Here is a 10711-nt window from a genome sequence, read left to right on the forward strand (position 1 = left end):
GTTAGAGTATAAGCTCTTGGGATGGGGTAGGACTTGTCTACTACATAGTTTCTACAGTACCTAGCACAATGGGAGATATAATGTTGGTTAGGCTGTAGGCTCTACTGTAATAGACACTAATTTATGGATGTTTCCATCAGAATATGAGAAACCTTAGCAGAGGGATAGACACTAAGATAGTAAATATCTTAAAGCCACTATTGAAATCCATGGTGCACCCACCCCTTCAATATGGCATGCAACGCTGGTCAGCCCATCTAAAAAATATATTAGCAATGGGACTGGTACAGAGAAGGACAAGAAAAATAACCAAGAGTATGGAACAGATTGCAAGTGAGGAGAGATTAAGAAACGGGGACTATTCAGTTTGGAAAAAAGTCAAATAAGGAGCGATAGGAAAGCAGTCTATAAAACCAGAATATAAGAACAACCATACTGGGTCAGACCAAAGGTCCATCTATCCCAGTATCTTGTCTTACAACAGTGGCCAATGCCAGGTATCCCAGAGGAATGAACAGAACAGGTAATCATCTAAGCCGTGTCTACACTACAGAGTTTTGTCGACAAAACTCAGGGAGCTTCTACACACAAAAAGCATTTTGTCGACAAATTCTCGCCAAAAGAGAGCCCTTTCCCCAGCGGCGTTATCCCTCTCCACACTGAGGAATAACACTTCTGTTGACAAAAGTGAAGTGTGGATGCTCCGTGGCCCTTTTGTTAACAGACAGGGCTTCTGGTTCACCGGGCAGCCCTGTGTGCAGAGCTTCCAGTCAGCCATTCTTTCGACAGAGGGCAGGGCAGTCTGGCTGCTCTCTGCCAACAGAGCAGATTGCTCTTTTGATCTGCTTTTATGTGTAGACGCAATCTGTCGACAGAAGTTTTGCCAGTAGATCTCTTCTGCCAGTGACTTCTGCAGACAGATTGCTGTAATGTAGATGTAACCCATGTGATCCCTCCCCTGTCACCCATTCCCACATTCTGACAAAGGCTGGGGCTCCATTCCCACCCATCCTGGCTAACAGCCATTGATGGATGTATCCTCCATGAATTTATCTAGCTCTTTTTTAAACCCTGTGGCAAGGTGTTCCACAGGTTGACTGTGTGCTAAATTAAGATATATTTCCTTTTATTTGTTTTAAGCCTGCTACCTTGATGAGTGACCACTAGTTCTTGTGTTAAGGGAACACGTGAATAACTTTTCCTTATTTACTTTCTCAAAATCAGTCATGATTTTATAGTCCTCCTCAAAGCTGCAAAGTCGCAGTCTTTTTAATCTCAGTTAAATGGCAGCTGCTCCAAATCCCTAATCATTTTTGTTGCCATTTTCTGAACTTTTTCCAATGCCATGGCATTTTTTTGAGGTGAGGCAACCGCATCTGTGTGCAGTATTCAAGATGTGGGCAAACCACGGATTTATATAGAAGCAGTAAGATATTCTCTGTTTTTTTTTCTCTCTATTCCTTTTAAAACGATTCCTAACATTCTGTTTGCTTTTTGACTGCTGCTGCACATTGAGTAGATGTTTTCAGAGAACTATCCACCCTGACTCTAAGATCTCTCTCTGGAGTGGTAATAGCTAATTTAGTCCCCCTTATTTTGTATGTGTAGCTGGGATTATGTTTTCCAAAGCACATTCCTTTGCATTTACCAACATTAAAATTCATCTGCCACTTTGTTGCCCAGTCACCTAGTTTTGTGAGATCCTTTAGAAGCGCTTCACTGTCTGCTTTGAATTTAACTATCTTGAGCAGTGTAATATCATCTGCAACTCATGAGTGTTGTGAGAAAATGAACACGTCTTAAAAATGTGTGTATTCAGCAGCATGTTGTACGGACGTGAGACATGGGTGATAATGAAAGATTCGAAAAGAAGAATATTGGTATTCAAAAGGAGTTGTAATAGAAAGATTCTGAGAATAGGATGGATGCAGAAGGCCACCAAAGAGGAATTATATGGGAAGATACAGCTGAAAGAGAACCTGCTGCAGAAGGTTATAAAACGGAAGCTACAATTATTTGGACATATTTGCAGAATGAATGACAAACGAAAAATCAAGACCCTGGTATTCAGCATAATGGATGGTTCGAATAGGAGAGGCAGACCCCACAGAGAATGGATAGATGATGTAGTAGATTGGTGCAGAGCTAGTCTACAAAAACTAAGCCACTCTGCACTGGATAGGGAAAGACGGAAGGAAATAGTGAGAGAGGCATCAGACACCAACGGGCGCTGAGCCCACGGTTATTGATGATGATGATCATGATGTTATCCTTGTTACGAGAATCGGGGGTCACCTGATGAAATTAACAGGCAGCAGGTTTTAAAACAAACATAAGGCAGTAATTTACACCATGCTCTGTCAATGCATAGAGCTGGTTATCAGGGACGTGAAAGCCAAAAGTGTAACTGGATTCAAACAAGAGTTAGATGAGTTCCAGTCCACCAGTAGCTATTAGCCAAGATGATCAGAGATGCAACTCCCATGCTCTGGGTGTACCTGTCAGCAGCTGGGAGTAGATGATGGGATGGATCACTTAATGGTTGCACTGTTCTGTCCATTCCTTTTGAAGAATCTGGCATTGATTGCTATCAGAGGATAGGATATTGAGGCTTTGTGTACACTTCCAAATTTAAAGTGCAGCCCTGCAAATTTCAGCGGGTTCCCAGTGCAAACAGGCTTCTGTGGATTTGGAATTTCGCTTTCGCAGGGGCTCTACAAGGAGCCACCCTGGGGCGGGGAGTTTGACCAAACCCTGCACCCAGCCCTGCAAGGCTGCCTGAGCCCCAGCTGGCGCAGGGTTAGTCAAATTCTCCCCCACTGTGGCTCTGCAAAGATCTGCAGTGAGAGAAAATTGATGAAATTTCACGGCACACTTGGAGAGTTCTCAGGGCACACCAATGTGCTGTGGCACAGTTGAAAACCACAGTTCTACAGTAAAGCTCTGAAAGATGGTCTTACCAACTGTGAATTTTGTGTGGCTTCCTCTCCCAGAAAGCAAGGCAGCAGCCATCACCTCAGGAGTGCCCCACTTGGGCATTTCCTGTCCAGTTTTGGGATCCTGATTCTGTTTGTGATGCCAACAGAAAAATACTGAAACTGCTAAAGGGAGAACAGACCATAGCTCAGCGCTCATGTACGTCATATGGCCCCGGGGGAGGCAGGATCAGACATGAGACTGAAAGGAGCCACTTAGCAGGTAGGACTGAGAGCATGTCTTCAACTTCGCTGAGGATCACCCTGGCAGGGATCAATCCATCGGACATTGATTTATCGTGTAATCAAAGATGCAATGTATTGATCTCTGAATGCACAACCTCAATGCTGGTACACCAGCAGAATGAGAAGAGTCGCCAGTGTCGACAGGAAAGCAGCCTCCTCATCAACCTTGCCATGCTAAAGGTGCTGCAGCAGGTATGTTGAATTCAGCTCAACAATTTGCATAGCTAAAGTAGACCGAAGGTAAAGGTAAGTGTAGACAAGGCCTGAGTTTCAACTTGTCAGTACTGAGACACTATTTGAGCTGCTGGCATTGAAGAAACACCAAGGAGTTCTCTTCTGATTCTGTTGAATTAATTTAAAATGTCTGCTTATCCCAACAACAGACACTGACCTGTCCACACAATACCAGTAAGTACACACAGGTTCTCTGACCCTTTTCCTTTCTTTCTGTTTATAAATACTTCCACAGGCCTCTAATTCTCATTCATATGTAACACTTTTAAGCCGTGTCTACACGTGCACGCTGCTTTGAAGTAGCGGCACTAACTTCGAAATAGTGCCCGTCACGGCTACACGTGTCGGGCGCTATTTCGAAGTTAACATCGATGTTAGGCGGCGAGACGTCGAAGCCGCTAACCCCATGAGGGGATGGGAATAGCGCCCTACTTCGACGTTCAACATCGAAGTAGGGACCGTGTAGTCGTTGCGCATCCCGCAACATCGAAATTGCGGGGTCCGCCATGGCGGCCATCAGCTGAGGGGTTCAGAGACGCTCTCTCTCCAGCCCCTGCGGGGCTCTATGGTCATCGTGTGCAGCAGCCCTCAGCCCAGGGCTTCTGGCTGCTGCTGCGGCAGCTGGGGATCCATGCTGCATGCACAGGGTCTGCAACCAGTTGTCGGCTCTGTGGCTCTTGTGTTGTTTAGTGCAACTGTGTCTGGGAGGGGCCCTTTAAGGGAGCGGCTTGCTGTTGAGTCCACCCTGTGACCCTGTCTGCAGCTGTGCCTGGCACCCTTATTTCGATGTGTGCTACTTTGGTGTGTAGACGTTCCCTCGCTGAGCCTATTTCGATGTGGTGCTGTGCAACGTCGAAGTTGAACATCGACGTTGCCAGCCCTGGAGGACGTGCAGACGTTATTCATCGAAATAGCCTATTTCGATGTCGCTACATCGAAATAAGCTACTTCGAAGTAGGCTTCACGTGTAGACGTAGCCTAACAGAAACATCGCTTGGACCTGAGTTGGTCACAAGAAACAGTTGTGTTTCCTACACTCTTTCCTTGTGTCAAATGTGTAGATTTTAGCAGCGGTGAAAGGTGCAGGCTTGAAAATCTTATTAAATACTGAAGTCTTCTCTTTATCTGCAAGCCAGATATAGCATGGCAGTAGTACTGTGAAATTCCTCACAATAGACAGTGAGAAGCCCACAACAGGGCCACCCTGACACACTGAAACCCTTCAGCAGACACATCTGCTCTGTCTGCAAGGTGTCATTTCCATCTTGAAGAGACAGATTTGTGCTAACTCTGGTTGTGCTCGTGCTAAAAAGCAGCAGCTTGTGGAAGGGGTGTGAGCAGCCAGAGAGGCCAGCTCGCCTGGATTTACCTACACTTGCAGAGGGGCGAGGCTTGGTAGCCAAACCTACCTCAGCTACACTTGTATTTTCAGCACAAAGTTCAATGGGAGCTGGCACAAATTCTCCCTGAGCTGGAAATTGTACCTGCCAGCTCCACTGTAGATGTATCCTTCAGCTTTGTCTCATGGCTCAGATCTAGGCTTCCCTGATGAGAGACCGACTGCCCATTGGCCCAGTCTTAGCTTCTCTTGCTCTGCCTCCATTTTCAAGTGCAAGGGTGCGGAAAGTGAGGAGCGGGCCCCCTTTGTTGGGGCATGAAATTTCGTACGGGGAGCAGCACGATGGGCTGCTAGGTCTTGGGCTCATCCAGCTCATAAAAATGTTGAAATATTTTACTGTTTCTATGTCTGTGTATTCGCGTTTCTATACCGATTAATAGAGTTTTTACATTCCACAAACTTATTTTCTTACATATGATGAAAAATGTTGGGTTTTTTTTTCAATATGAACGTAACCAAAATTCTCATTGGTTTGGATTATATTAAATGGGGGCAGAGAGACGACTGCTATTTGCAGGGATGAAAAATGGGGCCCAACATAAAAAGCTTGCTCACCCCTGCCCTAGTGCTCACCTATATTCTTAGATTTTTCCAGCTGTGCCTTGGAGCTTGTGCCACATTGTGCTTCTCTAGTCACCAGAGCTTGCTTGCTCTTTCTTTCTTTCTACCCTTACATTTTACAATAGGCTGAAATTGAGATAACTTTTTCTCTCAGAGTAATTTTGCTTCTAAACTTGGGCTGATAGCTCACACTTTCTGGATCCCTTTTAACCCCCAGAGGGTTAGTGCATTGTTTAAACTAATGACCTGGCTTATTACTCTTCCTCATCTTTGGACTCCACTGCTGCAAAATAATCAGTTTCATGGTCTATTTCATCGGACTCTTCTCACACACCTGTTTTTATCCGCTCAGCACTGGAATTCTGAGTTCTAACCTCCAGTGTTGTATCTTCTCACTTAGCTGACCCACCACGTTTATGGATTTTGGAAGATTCTCTCTCTTGTGCGTCCCTTTTGCTTTGCTTTGTTTCATTTCCTCCTCGTCAGAAGTGGCTGGCTCCAACTTCCTAACTGTTGCTTCCATTGTCAGACACCTGCAGTCACTAACTGACAAGTCAGAGCACCAGGCTGGTCTCCCTTTGTGGGGTGAGGGCAGGGTTTTCGTACAGCCTCTTACTCCTTCGTGCTCCTCTAGAACAAGTAGTCCATTGTAACCGCATGCAGAAGAAATAGCTCAGTGACATAAGGCCTTCTTATACTTAAAGGCACACCAATTTTGCTGAACTGTGGACACACTTCAGTCAGTGTGAATCTGGCTTATATCAATTTAGCTTAAATGTATTCCATACTGAAATAAGCTAAATTGATATAAATCAGGTTTAAACTGATTAACAATGCCCTCCTAGGTGTCTGCTCCAGATTAGTAAAATCATTATTAAAGCACACACCTTTAGGGAGTCTGCTGGACTTAGTATTTAGAGGATGGATGAGTCTCGGATGTAAAATACCTGCAACCACAGATTGAAATCTCACAGGAGTTGACTTTACAGCAATGGTGTCCAACCTCTTGGCTTTCCTGGGCTGCACTGAGTGAAGAGGAATTGTCTTGGGCCGCATATAAAATATATAATATAGTTAATGTATATAAATCACCTCATAATGTTAAAAGTTTACGATCTTGTGGGGCCGCATTACTAGCTGTCCAGGGCCACATGCAGCCCGCGGGCCGTGGGTTGGACACGCCTGCTTTACAGTTCCTGTTTCCTAAGAATTACATTATAGGTGGGGCAGGCAAGACTGCCTATTCTTAACGTTGCTCAGGGGTTCCTAGTAAAAGTTCCTATTTTCAATTGCTTTTAAATTTATGACATTTTAAGCTTGGGCTGAAAATTTTGTATGCCAAACGTTTTGCCTTAGGCTGTAAATTTTTTTATATATATACTTTATTATAGAAATCGTCAGGCAGAACATTTCAGCTCTGGAAAAAACATTACATGATCTTGTCACTAAAGACTGAGTCAGTGCGTACACACAATGGAGCCAAATTAAGATCGCATTGGCATTTCTTAACTTTTGAGTGCTCGACTTTGCAAATTGAATGACATGCTTAGCGTAGTTTATGTGTGTGAGATACATGCAGTTTCCTGTGCAGGGATCTTTTGAATTTGATGCATAGATATTATACGGCCAGTAGCAACAGATGATGTAATTTGTGAAGAGCTTTGGGATACATGGGAACAAAAGGCGCTATATAAATGTAAAATATTATTATTACTTGCTGTGGTATGTAAGCAAAGAATGAGGCTAACACTTTGTACATGTATGCTACCCTAACTGTTTGGAAAAATAAAGCTTCCTTCAATTAATCTGTTCTCTGTGTCCTAGCTGGGTTTACAATGAATGCACAAACAGGCACCAACTGGATTTAAAAAAGCTTGTGGAATGGAATCAGGGTCCCATCACAGTCATGGAAATGAGGGGTGCAGAAATCTTTAATTCTCCTTCTGCCAAGGCATTTTACATTATGACATATCATGCCACAGTCATTGTTTTCAGATGTACTGGATTGCAGCTGGAGATATGGGAGGGCATTGCTCCAAAATGCAGGCAGCCCAGGAAGCTGGGCAGTTAATACGTGGGAAGGTTTTGGTGAACACAGGGTGCCTGGGAGAAAGGATGGCCACAACACCTCCCCACTCCCTCAAACAAAATGGTTTGGGAATCCTTCACTTGATCCTCCCACTATTTTGCTCATAGAACTGAGGACAAAACTTTGTCTTCTAGACATACGAGCATTCAAACATATAACCTGGAAAATGCCCAGAGTGCCTTTTTTCAGGCTGCTGTGATATCGAGGGTTAGGGAGCCTGTCAATAGATGGGTGGGGACAGAAGGAGAAGGGGCTTCGTGGGAAACACACTTATCTCCATAGCCTTTTAGGAAGTTGTTTGTATGGTGTAGGATGGGATTTTCAGAAGTGCCTGGAGGAGTCAATGAGACTTGTGCTCATAAATTACAAAGGCTCTTTTGGAAAGCCCATTGTACGCAGTTCCCACTGATGGCAGGGTGGCCTAGTGGCTAGGTCCCTTGCAGTGCCTAGCGGCCTGAGGTGTAGGTCTTCAGCCCACAGCCTAGAGGCCATAATATTAGTTTTGGGGTGCAACCCTGAGAGTCTAGTTTCCCCTACTAAGGTGGCAGGGGGTGGAGGGGGGAGTTCTCTGGGATTCTCCTCCTTTTTTCCAGGGGGAGGGTTTGGAGTCTCTGTCCTCCAGTGGCCAACCAGTGGCAGCTCTGGTTCAGGTCCTGCACATCAGAGCCAGCTCCTGCCTCTTGCCTGGTCAGCCCTGAACCAGGCTAGCTTTTCTCCTCGTATGCTGCCTCCAGGCCTGACACTGACTACAGGTGAATCAGGGTGGGGATAATTGGACAAACAGGCTCTGTTTAGCCCCTGCCCTGCCTGGCCTTCCTCTCACCCTCTTACACCCATTGATAGAGGGGTCCTGAGCCTCGATTAGGGCTCATAATACACATAATAAATAGCAAAAATACAAAAAAGAAGACAGTGTCGGGTGCTGAAAAGATAGCCTTTAATACCTAAATCCAGGCCTCTGAAGCAACTCTTAGATGCAGTAACTGGAAGGAGATGTGGGGGACAGAGTCATATCAAAATTTTCTCACTTATTAACTGATCTCTCCCCCACATCTCACTTCAAGGCTTTGTTGAGATCTTTATTTTTGTGTGTTGCACCCCACTGAACACATTATTGGCATTCAACCAATAGACAGCCATAAATGGTGACCGTATTTCCCTAAGCCGATTATGGGACACATAGTGAAATCACTTATACTCTCATGAGTCAACAGTAGTACATCAAAACTATGCCGTACAAACATTCAAATCAAAACAAAAAGCAGTCAAGTAGCACTTTAAAGACTAGCAAAATAGTTTATTAGGTGAGCTTTCGTGGGACAGACCCACTTCTTCAGACCATAGCCAGACCAGAACAGACTCAATATTTAAGACACAGAGAACCAAAAACAGTAAGCAAGGAGGACAAATCAAAAAAAGATAATCAAGCTGAGCAAATCAGAGAGTGGAGGGGTGGGGGAGATCAAGAATTAGATTAAACCAAGTATGCAGACGAGCCCCTATAGTGACTCAGAAAGTTCCCTTCCTGGTTTAAACCACGTGTTAATGTGCCGAATTTGAATATAAAAGCCAGCTCGGCTGCTTCCCTTTGAAGAACAGCGAGAAAATTCTTTTTCAGTAACACACATACCTTTAGGTCATTCACAGAATGCCCCATTCCATTAAAATGTTAACTAACTGGTTTGTGGATCTGGAATGTTTTGTCGTCTGTTTTCTGCCCATTAACCCTTTGTTGAAGGGAGTTAGAAGTCTGTCCAATATACAAAGCATCTGGGCATTGTTGGCACATGATGGCATATATGATGTTAGTAGAGGAGCATGAGGAATACCAGTCCTGGAGCCTTTCCCTGCAACAAAGCCCGCTGCCAGCTTTGTCCACATGGACTGAGGTGGAGATGGACATAGGAGATGGACGTGTTGAGAGTCTGTGGGTTAGTTTAAGAGGGGTAAAAAACAAGGGTGATGTCCTGTTAGGAGCCTACTACAGGCCACCCAACCAGGTGGAAGAGGTGGATGATGCTTTTTTTAAACAACTAACAAAATCATCCAGAGCCCAGGATTTGGTAGTGATGGGGGACTTTAACTATCCAGATATATGCTGGGACACTAATACAGCGGGGCACAGACTATCCAATAAGTTCTTAGACTGCATTGGAGACAATTTTTTATTCCAAAAAGTTGAAAAAGCCACCAGGGGAGAAACTGTTCTGGATTTGATTTTAACAAATAAGGAGGACTTGGTCGAGAATTGAATGTGGGAGGCTGCTTGGGTGAAAGTGATCATGAAATCATAGAATTCACAATTCTAAGGACTGGTAGGAGGGAAAACAGCAAAATAGAGATGATGGATTTCAGGAAGGCAGATTTTGGTAAACTCAGAGAGCTGGTAGGTAAGATCCCATGGGAGGAAAAACTGAGGGGAAAAACAACTGAGGAGAGTTGGCAGTTTTTCAAAGAGACATTATTAAGGGCCCAAAAACAAGCTATTCCCCTATGTAGGAAAGATAGTAAATACGGGCAAAGACCGCCTTGGCTTAACAAGGAGATCCTGCATGATCTCAAACTAAAAAAGGAATCCTATAAAAAATGGAAACTAGGACAAATTACAAAGAATGAACATAGGCAAATAACACAGGAATGCAGGAGTAAAATTAGAAAGGCTAAGGCACAAAATGAGCTCCAACTAGCTACAGGCATAAAGTGTAACAAGAAGGCCTTTTACAAATATATTAGAAACAAGAGGAAGAACAAGGACAGGGTAGGGCCATTGCTCAGTGAGGAGGGAGAAACAGTAATGGGGAACTTGGAAATGGCAGAGATGCTTAATGACTTATTTGTTTCGGTCTTCACAGAGAAGTCTGAAGGAATGCCTGACATAGTGAATGCTGGTGGAAAAGGGGTAGAGTTAGTTTTTGAAATAAAAAAAGAACAAGTTAAAAACCATTTGGAAAAATTAGATGTCTGCAAGTCACCAGGGCCTGATGAAATGCATCCTAGAATCCTCAAGGAGCTGATAGAAGAGGTAGCTGAGCCGTTAGCTCTCATTTTTGGAAAGTCATGGGAGACAGGAGAGATTCCAGAAGACTGGAAGAGGGCAAATATAGTGCCCATCTACAAAAAGGGGAACAAGAACAACCCAGGAAATTACAGGCCAGTCAGCTTAACTTCTGTGCCAGGAAAGGTAACGGAGCAGGTAGTTAAGGAAGT

This window comes from Carettochelys insculpta, chromosome 17 (genome assembly GCF_033958435.1).
Source record: "Carettochelys insculpta isolate YL-2023 chromosome 17, ASM3395843v1, whole genome shotgun sequence".
NCBI lineage: Eukaryota > Metazoa > Chordata > Testudines > Carettochelyidae > Carettochelys > Carettochelys insculpta.